The sequence below is a fragment of the Falco biarmicus genome, chromosome 15 (assembly GCF_023638135.1).
Source record: "Falco biarmicus isolate bFalBia1 chromosome 15, bFalBia1.pri, whole genome shotgun sequence".
Taxonomy (NCBI): domain Eukaryota; kingdom Metazoa; phylum Chordata; class Aves; order Falconiformes; family Falconidae; genus Falco; species Falco biarmicus.
The window spans coordinates 17,309,892-17,322,040 of NC_079302.1; the positions used below are offsets into that span (position 1 = coordinate 17,309,892).

The 12,149-nt window shown below is 37.2% G+C and overlaps 1 long non-coding RNA gene across 1 annotated transcript in view; it reads right to left on the reverse strand.

Moving 5' to 3' along the window:
* LOC130159161 (uncharacterized) overlaps nucleotides 1–12,149 on the reverse strand; it is a 229,241-nt gene that overhangs the window by 89,298 nt on the left and 127,794 nt on the right. The window contains exon 5 of the long non-coding RNA XR_008825636.1: nucleotides 3,000–3,076. This is a non-coding gene — a long non-coding RNA (uncharacterized LOC130159161). The remainder of the gene's footprint in view (nucleotides 1–2,999; nucleotides 3,077–12,149) is intronic.

Below are 12,149 nucleotides of genomic sequence, written 5' to 3' on the forward strand. Positions count from 1 at the left end.
GAAATTACTTCAATTATTATCATATAATAAAACTCCTTTTTCATTTCTAAACAAATGTTTCTTCAATACCTAACAAAGAGAAGGAGCAGAACAAAATTAAAATTTGAACATGCATAAAACTCAAGCAGATGAACACAAAACTATCTGATAAACCTCAGCGTGAGGCAAAACTGATCCTGAAGTTTCTGAGCACCTAAGATATGGAGAACTTTCAGTCCTTCTCTGTTAAAAATAATTTTAAAATTAATTCTTTACAGGAAATAAACAGCATTTTTTTTTTGTATACATGTAGACAACAGAAGGTGTGGTTTACTATGATGAGTAAGGAATAAGTGTAGAATGCAAGGATTATTTAGCTTTTTAATACAATAATGAAAACAGAAATGTATTTTTTTGTAAAATGTATTTAACAATTTAGGTTTTGCATTGGAAACAGAAAACCCTCTTTTATAAAAACTATGACATTTATATACCACACAGAGTGTGGACAAAGGAGTCTGTTTGAACAAAGATTCTTGACGCCTACTGCCTGCCTCATGTTTTTACTATCCTTCTGTTAATCATTTGGTGTTGTATACTTTAAAAAAAATGAAATAGATAATGACTTGCTTGGAGTTCAATTTACTTGTGTCATGACACAATAAATACCAAGCTGAGTTCCCACAGTATTAATCATTAACCTAGGAGAGGGCATTAGCTTAAAATGCATTCCTTCAACTTTGATATGTTTCATGAATACATTTGTAGATATTTCAACAACAATTTCAAATATGCTGAAGACATAAACAGGTCCACCAAGTCCCCCCAAAAGCCAAACTCTTTTTCTCCTTTTAACTTTTGGCTATAAAGTTACCATCCCTCTCTGCTGCCAGAACAGCCTCTGAAAGTGGAACAACAGAACCTCTGCAAAGTTGTATTCTGGGAGGTACAGAGGCAGCCAGCTCAGGTTCAGAGAACTTACTTGTGCAAGACACCATGCAAAGAGCAGGGCAGGGGTACCTATAAAAGGCAAAATGTTCTGATATGGTACTGATTTTTTTCCAAATTTTCTACTGTGACAGACTTCTCAGACCCATAGCAAAAGGCTTCTGGCACTGTGCTGAAGACTCTGCAACATTAGAATATTACTTGGAAAGAAATATATTCTACTGCAAGGTTAGAGATCGGTTCAGGAAATTTAGAAATAATTGGTCCAGCACAGAGAAGGCTTCATGGGCTTCATGATTGTAGGCGTCTTGTTTAGGAGAAGGAAGACTAAGAAAACCTATCTGCTTGGATTTTGGTAGTATTTATGTTCCCTTTCTTCTCCACGATATTTCATCCTAATGTAAAAGTGAGGAGTTAAAGATTGATCTAGAGCTTGGGAAAAGCAGTCAAGCAGAGGACCACTAGGGACAGGGTGAACCCTTTAACCACATTGCCCGAGAAAGGCAGCGCTTGGCAGTCTGTTCCTGGGAATGATAATATCATAGGTAACCTATTTGCTCTGGAATCTAAACCACAGCACCACATTTAAACCACCTGCATCTAAAATGAAGGTAAATACGTTATGGATCTCCTGCTGACATAGGCCTGGGTGGAATGTATGATTTTTAACAGACCTGGGCAAATTCCACAGTCTTAATAGAATACCATTCAACTCATAACAAAATCTGGTGACTTTTTTTTTTTTCTTCCTAAAACCATTCAATCCTAAATTCTCATTTAGAACTAGTAATTGAGCATAATGTCCTTTGTATTGCTTTAGAAAGAAAAACATCACTAACCTTTTTTGCTTTTAACACCTTGCAGCTTATATATAGTTTGTCATATAAGGAAAACACCTTAAGATCTGTGTGAATCTAACAACAGTGTAATTTATAAAATGTATAAAGGTTGGAATAGAGAAGGTAGGAAATCAGTTAAATGGGAGTTTTAAAAATTAAGATAGTTTCTTTTTCAAGGGTTATGGAAAACATATGAAGGAGACAGAATACGTACCTTTAATCAACAGATACAGGGTGGGGTTTTTTTCCTCTGAATATGGAATTGCAGAGAGAACTTTGCTTCAAGCTGCAAAGATTGTTAATGGAAATATTGAGAAATCATGATTTCCATCCAAATATTAAACAGTGGCCTACTAATGCTGGTTTTATAGTCTAAATGTAGCCAAATGTTTATTCAGGCATTGCTATGCACCAAAACAACATGCATTAACTATAGCTAAGAAAGTGTGTAAGCAAAGACAGCTCTGAGGCAGATCCCAAGCCACAAAGCATGCAGCACAGCCTCTCTGACCCACGGATGTTACAGCCTTTCTGACATGGGCTACAGCATTTCATGGAGCCAGCTGTACCATTTTAGTCACCTAGTACCATACAAGTCACAGCGACTTTGCGCATGACAGTGAGGACAACCACACGGGACTAATAAGCAGTTCAAGTGCAGCTCCTACATCAGCACTATAACACGAGTCTATTTGACTGGAGAACCCAGTAACACTTCTTCCAGACTCTGGCGCAAACATACGTTAGTCCCTGAGTTCATAGAAGGACAAGACCCCAGGGCACATCAGTGTACTTGCAGCCTGGTTTCAGTGCCTTCCAACAAGTCTATGTGCCTGGACACGGAGCACGGCATGGAAACATCCCTGTGACCACTAACAGGACTGAGGTGAGGCAAGATCTGCTGGTAACTCTGTTTTTTGCCTGCAGAACAGATAAACTAGTACAAACCACCAAGGCCAGCACAACTAGGCTGCACAGACCCCAGCGTGAGCGATGCTGTATGGGAACAGAGGCGCCCCTGCGGAGAGCTGCCCAGAGCCCCCCTGTGCTCCCCAGGGAGGAGGCGGGTGGCCCACGGCTGCCAGCCACGCTGGGGTGTCAGCACGCGGCTCACAGGAAGGCTGGGCACCCTGCTCATGGGTGGTCTACACAGACAGAGTTACAGGCACACAAAGCTGACAAGGGGGTGAATGAGTGTCACACTGGGGGCCATGAAACACAAAACTACCTTACCGTAACTTATGTGCATAGTCATCATTCTGTACTTTTCTCTCTTTTTTTTTCTCTTGTCCTTCTCGGTCCAGCAAATTCTGAAATGATAAAGTAGCATCAATACTAGTTCCACTCAAATGAGAGAACAAATGTGTATGGAACAGGGAGATGCGACGGTTTATAGTGATTTTGGAACGAGTTGACTCCTGGCAGTGTCACAAGTCTACTTTATCTTCCTCCAGCCTAGCTTGCTCTTGTGTTTTTACTTGAAATCTGACATGGGGGAACAAATTATTAGTATTATGTCCATGTGAGCTGTCTCAGCCATTTAAATACTCATGTCACCTGTAAATTGTGAACAACGTGGTTGCACTTTGTGTAATCACTGGATTGAACTCCTGATGGATAAAGGCCTAGAATGGTTCAAATAATAGTTCTTGGTCTGTCTTTCTCTGACAGCTGAATATGAATAAAAATTTATTTTGGCTAAAACACCCAATTCTAGGTGAATTTATGTCCTTAATGGGACATCTGCCATGACAAACAAGAAGGGGATGTAGCTATACGATTCAGTACATTCTAGTCAAAAGTGGAATACCTTAAATCAAAAGTTTCAGTAGGCTTAAAGGTTCCTGCTAAGCCCCTCTATTAAATCTTCATAATAATGTGACAAGCTATAATTCATGTCTTCTGCTTTATTAAAAAGAGGGAGGGCAACCACTAGGATAAAATAATATTGAGAAATAAAATTTACCTTGGATTAGTTTCATGTAAACATAAAAAATCAACTTCTCAGAACTCACATGAAAAACATAATGTAGTTAATATTAAATACAATGATTATGCAACCTATTACTTTTACAGTTTGTACTCTGGTGTCCTTGATTTCAGCCCTGTTTTGCTTATGATTAATGAATGACTCACCTTCAGTACTCTGTCATTCATTTCATACCTCATTATGAATTTGAAAAGGTCAGTTTGTTATTTGAAAACAGCAAAACACGCATGGAAGTTGAACAGTGTTCATAACTGCAAATGATGTTTTAACGGTTCATATTTTTTGACTGCTTTTGATCATAATTTGAAGAGTATTCATAACTTACTCCCATAGAACAACAGGTGAAACTTCTGCATGTGCTTTATATGAACATCAGGAGTGTCTGTGCACTCCTTATACTGACACACAAACACACACACACAAATCCTAGAATGGCACCTGGTGTATTTAACTGTTTTCTATTATAACTTGCCAAGCTCCTATGCTATAATTTCACATTATTTTTGCTTGGAATTATTTTACCAGAGTTTGACACCTTACAATATTAGGCTAGAAAAATTGATGAAAGTTTTGTGTATGTTAAAGCTTATAATTATTAAAGGAAAAATACTAACTTATTTATACTAAACCCAAAGTTTCATAGCAACAGTTCACAGTACTACTTTCTTGTTGTTGTTATATCCTATACCTGTTTTAATAATTACATTTAAATACAGAATTTGGTAGTGGCAAAATACTTTCCTGAGCAGAAAAAAATTGACTTGGGTGACATCAATGCTAAATCACATTCTGTGGAGCACTGAAAGGCATAAAACACAAAGTCCATCTTTTCTGTCTGTTTACTGGAGGTAAATTCTTAAATCACTTGGGCATCACTGTCCGAAGATGACAGTTACCAGCTATAAGAAAACACCTGTGATAAATGATAGCTTGAGGAGTAGCTCATGGTAACTAGAGAAGCTCAGGGTGATGCCATTCAACAGAATCAGTATCACAGCTCGCAAGTTGCCCTGGGGAACCTGGCAGTGGCACCAAAATCTCCTTTTGGACGTATGGCAATTAATGCTATTCACAGTGTTCATCCCTACGACTACGCGAAACCAGGGTCTGTGCTGCCTACAGAGCAATGGCCTGTGAGGCTGTTTACGGATTGGGCTACACTTCAGATTGTATAGACATGGCCAGGCTAACTTTAAAGTGGACAGTTTGATGATTTCTGGCACTGTAATGGAGAAGCACAGACTTCAGTGTGGGCTAATGCGGCCCCACCTCCAGAAGACTGTGCAGTCTGCTCTTTGATCACTTTGGCAACCTTGTCCACATGAACAAGTGGGGTTTAAAGTTCTGCAACAGGGTCTTCACTGTGCAAAGGCACTACCTCTAAGGTCCCAGTGAAAGGTGCATCAGGCTGTGGAAGATCATCTGTCTTTATGCCTTACCCTTTATGGTTTACGGCTCATAATGTGTAAGCAGCAGCACCTGCACGTACTATTTTTGTCTTGTATTTGAAACTGGATTATGGTTGTGAGGTTTATTCAGGTTGATGCCGAGACTACATTTGACTGAGAGTAGACCAGAGTCCATGGATTTCACAAACAAATGCAAAAATCAACCCATCCCCAACCAATTGCATACCTCTTCACTCTGTACAATATGCATGTCTGTTTGTGGTGCCAAATTCAATAGCTTAAATGTTGTGTCATCACTAAAAATAATGCAACAGACCACAGTCAGTAACTGCAGGCTGACCTTCAGCTTTGGCTCTGCTTAATACTGTAGCTTTATGTTTTCTCCCAATTTGTTCAGAACTCTTTGTACCATGGATTATTAATCTATAACTAAACATTTTCTTTGGTGTTCATCTAGACGACGGTATCTGGAACAAATGCAAATCTATTATCTTTTCTTCGAATTTTGTAAGCGTATTTGTCACAGGCCTTTATTCTTCCTACAATTTCAGTGAAAAGTGTATAAGAAAAGTAAGTAATTGTTTATTTAGGACCATTGTTTTAAATCACATCCCACCTATGATGCACTTTAAGGTGGTGAACAAGTTGTCCTTAAAATTAACAAAAACACACAAATACGCATCCCAACACTGTACCCTTACTCCTGACAAGATCTATATTAGTTTTCAGTGTGAATAAGGAAGAGAACATCTTTACACATAGCAAATGTAAGAAGGTAACAAGAAATGGTAAATTTGACATGAGTTAGGAAGTATGTGAGGGGAAAATAAAGGGAAAAAGACCTGCAAAACTTCCTGAAGCTATAAGAAAAATAAAGTTTCTGATAAACATGACAGAAATCAGAGAAAACAAATCAGGTCTGAATTGATGACTGCAATGTTTGAGTATCATCTTCAGTACAGAATGATCAAAACACAAACATATATACTATGGAAGAACTCAAGTTACATAATGATGGTTTACCTCTAAGGATTTAATCTTTAATAAGTGGCTTCCTATTTAAACAATGAGAGCATTTATCCTCCTCACTTAACTAGAATGAGAGTCTACTTCTCAAGGCAAATGCTTGGAGATAACTAAAATGAGTCTGAAACTTAACAGGTGTTACTTTGGCTATCTGAGGTGCAACTATGTAAAAATATAATTTATTCTTTTTTATTATAAAAATGCCAAGAAATATCTTCAGGAATTACCCAGTCTTCATTTTGACTCAAAAAAATCCATATGGCTCAACTGAATGTTTATGCTAGAATTTTTATAAGGGATTTTAAACCAGAACCTAAGGTAACTCATTAGAATAGCCTCGCATTTCTAGACAGACTCCTGAGTTAGCCATTCTCCCACATACCTGTGGAAAGCAAACAAAAGCAGGTAATTTCTGTTGTCTGCAAATCCCAAGAGAATGAAAACAAGTCTCCTCAGACTATCAAAAGCACTACATGTTTATGCTTTACTGTTAATGTAACAAATACAATATTTCCAAAGCATTCTTTAAAAAAAAATATCTTTCTATCTTATATTTGTTCTGTAGAAAAAAACATGTATAAAGCTAGTGAGGAAGGGATGACTGATTTTTTTCAAGTGATAAAATCACACAGTAGTAATAGGACACTGGATTATTGGCATACTTGTTCCAAACTGCACTTACTACAGTCCCACAAAACAGATGGCATAAATAAAGCAGCATTTAAAAAAAAATAAAAATCCACTCATCAGCATCAGGAGACATGAAATGCAAAACTCCAAAAGAATCCTAACTCCCACCTTCCTTTCCTTCCTTCATCTCTGCCACGGACAGTGACTCACGTGCAGATACCACGTCAGAAAGCTTGTATTGCTTGTGGTCCCTGTTTGGAGCCCTAGGAAAATGCACATCAGCTCTTCTAATACAAACCCCTGAATTTATGAGCTCCTCAAGGGAGATGTGTGGCAATATCCTCACTCCTGTATTTTTTCATGGTTACTGAACAGACAAGGTTTCATGCTGCTTTCTACACAAGCTGAGCACTGTGCAGAAATTGACTTTTAGGAAATATATTTCTGTGTATGCCAGAAACCAACAATGTTTTTATACCCAGGTAGCTGACATAGGCAGTTACACAAGAAATATCCAAATACAAGAATTTAAATAGGGAGGGAGAGACGGGAATAATAGTTCATGGAAGCACAATATTCAGAAACCTCAAGTGAGTGTTTACCTTTAGATTGATGTTGTTTGGACAACCAGGCCTGCTCTCTCCCAGCTCTGCCCCAAGATGCTAACTTCTGTTATATTCAGTTAGCAACTTCACATGTTGCTAACTGAATATAACGTAAGTAATTCTTGTCTTCAGGACAGAGCAACCCTTGCTATCTACTCGATCAAGCATACATTTACATTGCAGACTCCTGCCTACTGACACCTGACAGGCACCCATGGTGTCAGGGCAGCCCAACCAGAACACGTATCATACCGACTCGGAGGGTGAAAATATCAAAGAAATCAGAGAAGGCCTGATTCTGCCCTAAAGCTCTACTGAGGCAAATTCACTAGTGGTGTGACTTCAGGCCCAGCCTCAAATCTGGATGTGTAAATTACATCTTTGGCACTCTCAGCTAATGGACACCTGCAAAACCGTGGGACCTTAAGCTACTGTTCAGATGACTGGATTCATTTTCATTGCTTTTTGAAGACTGACTTACAACAAGTGAGGATGCAGAATGCACAAAGCTTTCAAGGTGGAGGTCTTGGGGGAAGGCAAAAGTACTTGAACACTTAGCACATTTTATAGATAGGCCTGGAGTATAGGATGTGGATGTTAGAGCCAAACAATGAGGTGACTGGCAGCAAAGAACTCTGAGCTGGAGCAAATGTGAAGGTAAAACAGAATCAAAATACTGAACCATCTGCTTTCTAATGAAAGCAGCTCTACTTGTCAGCAACATCCAGAAAAAATGATTTCTTAGTTGGAGTATATAACCGAGGGAAGTAGCTTTTTTGCTATATGAGGTAATACACTCAAATGATGTATGACTTGGAGAATAGTGTGGGTTAATGATCTTCAGCTGGATCAGAGAGTAAAACAAAGTAATTTCATAATACAGAACATGATGGATTAAATCATGTTAATACTGGGTATATACATTAAAGAAAATGATCTTTCTGGCATACTAAATGGCAAAATAAAAAGCACTTTTAGTAAGTTATATGATTAATTAATCTGCCCTTTTATTTATGTACCATGATAAAGTAAAATGTACTTCTTCTGGTTACCTCCCAGGCAATTATTCTGAAAGTTATATTGAATACACCAGCTTCATTGTTTTGCGCCAGTCCATCAGGAACTGCAAAGTATGTCTGTGTCTTTAAGTCAGACGTTTTCTTTTTTCTTACCCTTTCCTGTCCCCCTTGCTAGAGGTTATTGGGGGGGGGTGTGTGTGTGTATGTTTTTTAACTCATAGAAATGAGTTTGAACAGGATATGTTAATACATTGAAATAATGTAAACATTGCTTTGTCTTGAGCACCATTAATTAGAGAGAATGCAAAAAAAAATATGAGTAAAAAGGAATAGCTCAGATGTAATTCAGGCAAATATTTAAATATGAGAATGAAAATGGTCCAGAGTCCACCCAAATTCCCAGCTTTTTCATCTCCTGCCTTCACAAATTAGCTTGTATCTTGCAAATTTCTACCAAAGGTTCAATCACGTCCAGAGTCTTTTTGAAAGAAGCTGGAAATGGATTTTTAAAGGAGATTTCAAATTAAAGTAAAAATCTCAAATTTCAGAAATAATGCTCCCTACAGAGGGAGCAATATTATTTTTGAGAACTGTGTCTCTTCTAGTCTCGGTTTACATCCTCTTCAGAAATTATGCCAATGATGTATGACACACAAGTTTCCTCTAGTACTAAGTTTACCTGGAAGTAAGTAAAGCTATTGTTAGCACTGAATTTACTTCCTTTTTAACAACTTATGATCCTGTAGAAATGAATAAAATGCAGGATTTCATGAAAAGCCCATTTCAATGATCTTAAAAAAAAAAAAACAACAAAAAAACCCCCAAACCCCCAAAAGATTTAGCAAAGCTTAAGATGTTTTTCTATTCTATTAGGGATTCACATAGTTCCACTTCAAGTTGGATTGCCTTAGACAGATGCACTGGAAAATATGGAAAGTCTGAAGGACCAGACTGGGGCAGTTTTGTAATGCTGAATTCAGAATTCTGGTCAGAAGTGTCTTTGACAGAGAGAAACGTGTCCACAAGGGGTCCAGTACTCACATGGACTTATTCTCTTCCACAGACTTGCACAGAAAAGTGAGTCCTGATTCTAAAACATTAGGCTGAAGGAAATGACTTTGCAAAAGATCCAGCTAAAAACAACTACTACTTTTTTTTTTTTTTTTTTTTTTTAAGCTAGTGCCAGACATCTGTCTGCTACAGCAAGTGCTTTAAATTTCTGCATGAAATCCTCCTGATGTTCTAATTCTGGATTCTCTCACACAGAGTCCACCCACTGATACAGTCAGTTATTTGCTGACTAAACTTTTGTCTGCAGTATCACTAATGCTTTCTTCTGACTCTGGGGTTCTTTTTTCCTTCTCCACTGCAATATGAAATCGATCTTTCCTGGAAATTAATTAAATCATGGTAATTTAAATTCATATATTTTCACTGTTTATTCCATCTGTGTATTTTTTTTATGCGCTAGCAAAGGAAATGGTCTACCATCAAGCTCTACAAAGGTACTTTCTATAGTATTGTAATTTAGTGCGTGTGAGTGCAGTAAGGGTGTTCTTTCCTCCTACAGTGCTGTCATATGCTTAATTCTCATCACCACTCAAGGTGTTCTGTGTGGTTTGTAGGCCTCTCATTTCTGTTTAGTGTGGAAAAAGACACCTCGATTTTCCTCGTCAAAGGCATCTTATTAATATCAACCTTTTCTGCGATCAACACTCCCAAAAATTATTCTGCACAGCTTTTCCAAATGTTCCTTGTTATTCTAGGAGGATCACAAAGGCATTAACCAAGAAGATTTTTGCATGGTACTCAGCAATATCACATCTGTACTACTTTTTGAAGGGAGCAGATTTATGATAAATATTTGCTTCATTTCACTAATTTATTCCAATAAAACCTATAGCTGTTAAAGTTTGTTTATTTATTTCTAAGCAGCTTTTCAGCCGAGAAATACTGGATAGATACTGCCTAGAGATTCCTAATAGATAACGAAGTTCATAAATAGAAAGAACCTGACCACCTATTTACAGCTAGTAAATAAACTTTAAAACAGATTTTTTTAAGGCATGTGAATTATTAGTTGCTGGTGAGACTGCTGGGAGAATACAGAAAATGGGTGAAATGTATCACAGAAAAACAGTGTATAAGCACAGTTACTTCAAAGTGTTGGTCTAAAATAACATTCAATTCTTACTACATTTTGAGCTTTATAGGATATATCACCATGTAGAAGCGTGACTTTAAAATTAGTGTTTGCAAGTGCCTGTGATGTAGGTGAGGGGTTCTAGCAAGCAGCAGGTTTTAAACCTAAAATGACATTAATTTATTTGTTGCAATAAAATTAGGTAGATTAGTTATTGTTCAAACTGATTCGTTACATAAAAGAACAGCTTTTCTATTACACACACACACACAAAAACCCAAAAAACAAAAAACAACAAAACACCAACCAAAACCAAAACATCTGGGAGAAGTGTTCGTGCTCTTATACTCTACTACTGTTGGCAAGACTCAACTAGAAATGCAAGATATGTATAAAGAGTAATTTTGTCTCATTAAATGACAACACTAGTAGTTCCTCTTCATCTCCTTAATTCATTTCTTATAGTTTTTCTTGTCACATCCACTTGTTTTATGGCTTAGTAACTTGCAAGTTATGGTCGTAATTTATGGTCAAAATTGAGTGGTAGCAAATCACAGAATATTTTCATTGATTACCCCAAATTGTCTAATCTCCTGTATGTTTTTAGGACTTGATTGGGTGGTATTTACTGATTGCCTTCATCTAATTTAAAAATCAATCAATAGCAACAATAAGAGGTGGTGGATAAATCGAGTCTAATGCAGCATAACTGCAGCAAATATCCATCAAAGGCTCATTCTCCATCAAATTTGTGGGAAGTTTTAATACATAAAGCAAAATGTCTAAAAGCCTTACTTCTAAAGCACATCATTTTAAAATTGTGCTCTGCAATGTGACATCTTATTGCTCTTATGCTGCCTATTTAGGATGGTTTTCCACTGCTAAAATGAACATATTTCACTACAATAAAACTGTAGCAAACAAGAAAAAAAATGTCATCAGCTTTAGTTTAAAGGCACTTTGTTCCATCTTCCTCAATATTATCTGTATATAATAATGGGAATTAACATAACATCAGCTTTTCATATAAACTGTGTGCATTTTCCCCGAGATAAACATTCTAATAAGTGTCTTGATGGGAAATGTGCTTTCTACATTGAGAAATCAATTCATTAAAGTTGTTCCTCACATTGTTCTTTTCTTAAAGCATGCTCTATTTCCTGAAGTTTGGGATAGCAAATATGAAAGAAACTCTCTGGAAGGCAGTATTCTAATTTCTTGACGCTATCAGCGCACAGACACCTCATGCAGCAAAAGACAGACAAACGCAAACCTTTTCCAAGTAATGGCAGTACAAATGTAAAATGCTTCTTTCTAATTTGCCATGCGAAAACATGACACAAAAAATCATTTTACTTTTTAACTAGGCATATACCTCCAGTTTACATTAACTCAAAATAAGTTTTCTATAGGCACATAGAGGGGTAAGCAGTTACATAAATTGATGTTGGAATTATGTTGTCATTTACAGCCAGAAAAGGAGCTAGTTCAATAGCCTGGAAAAACAAGTTAAAACTGGCCTCGACTCTTGAAAGAATTTTAATTCATACTCAGAAGCAGG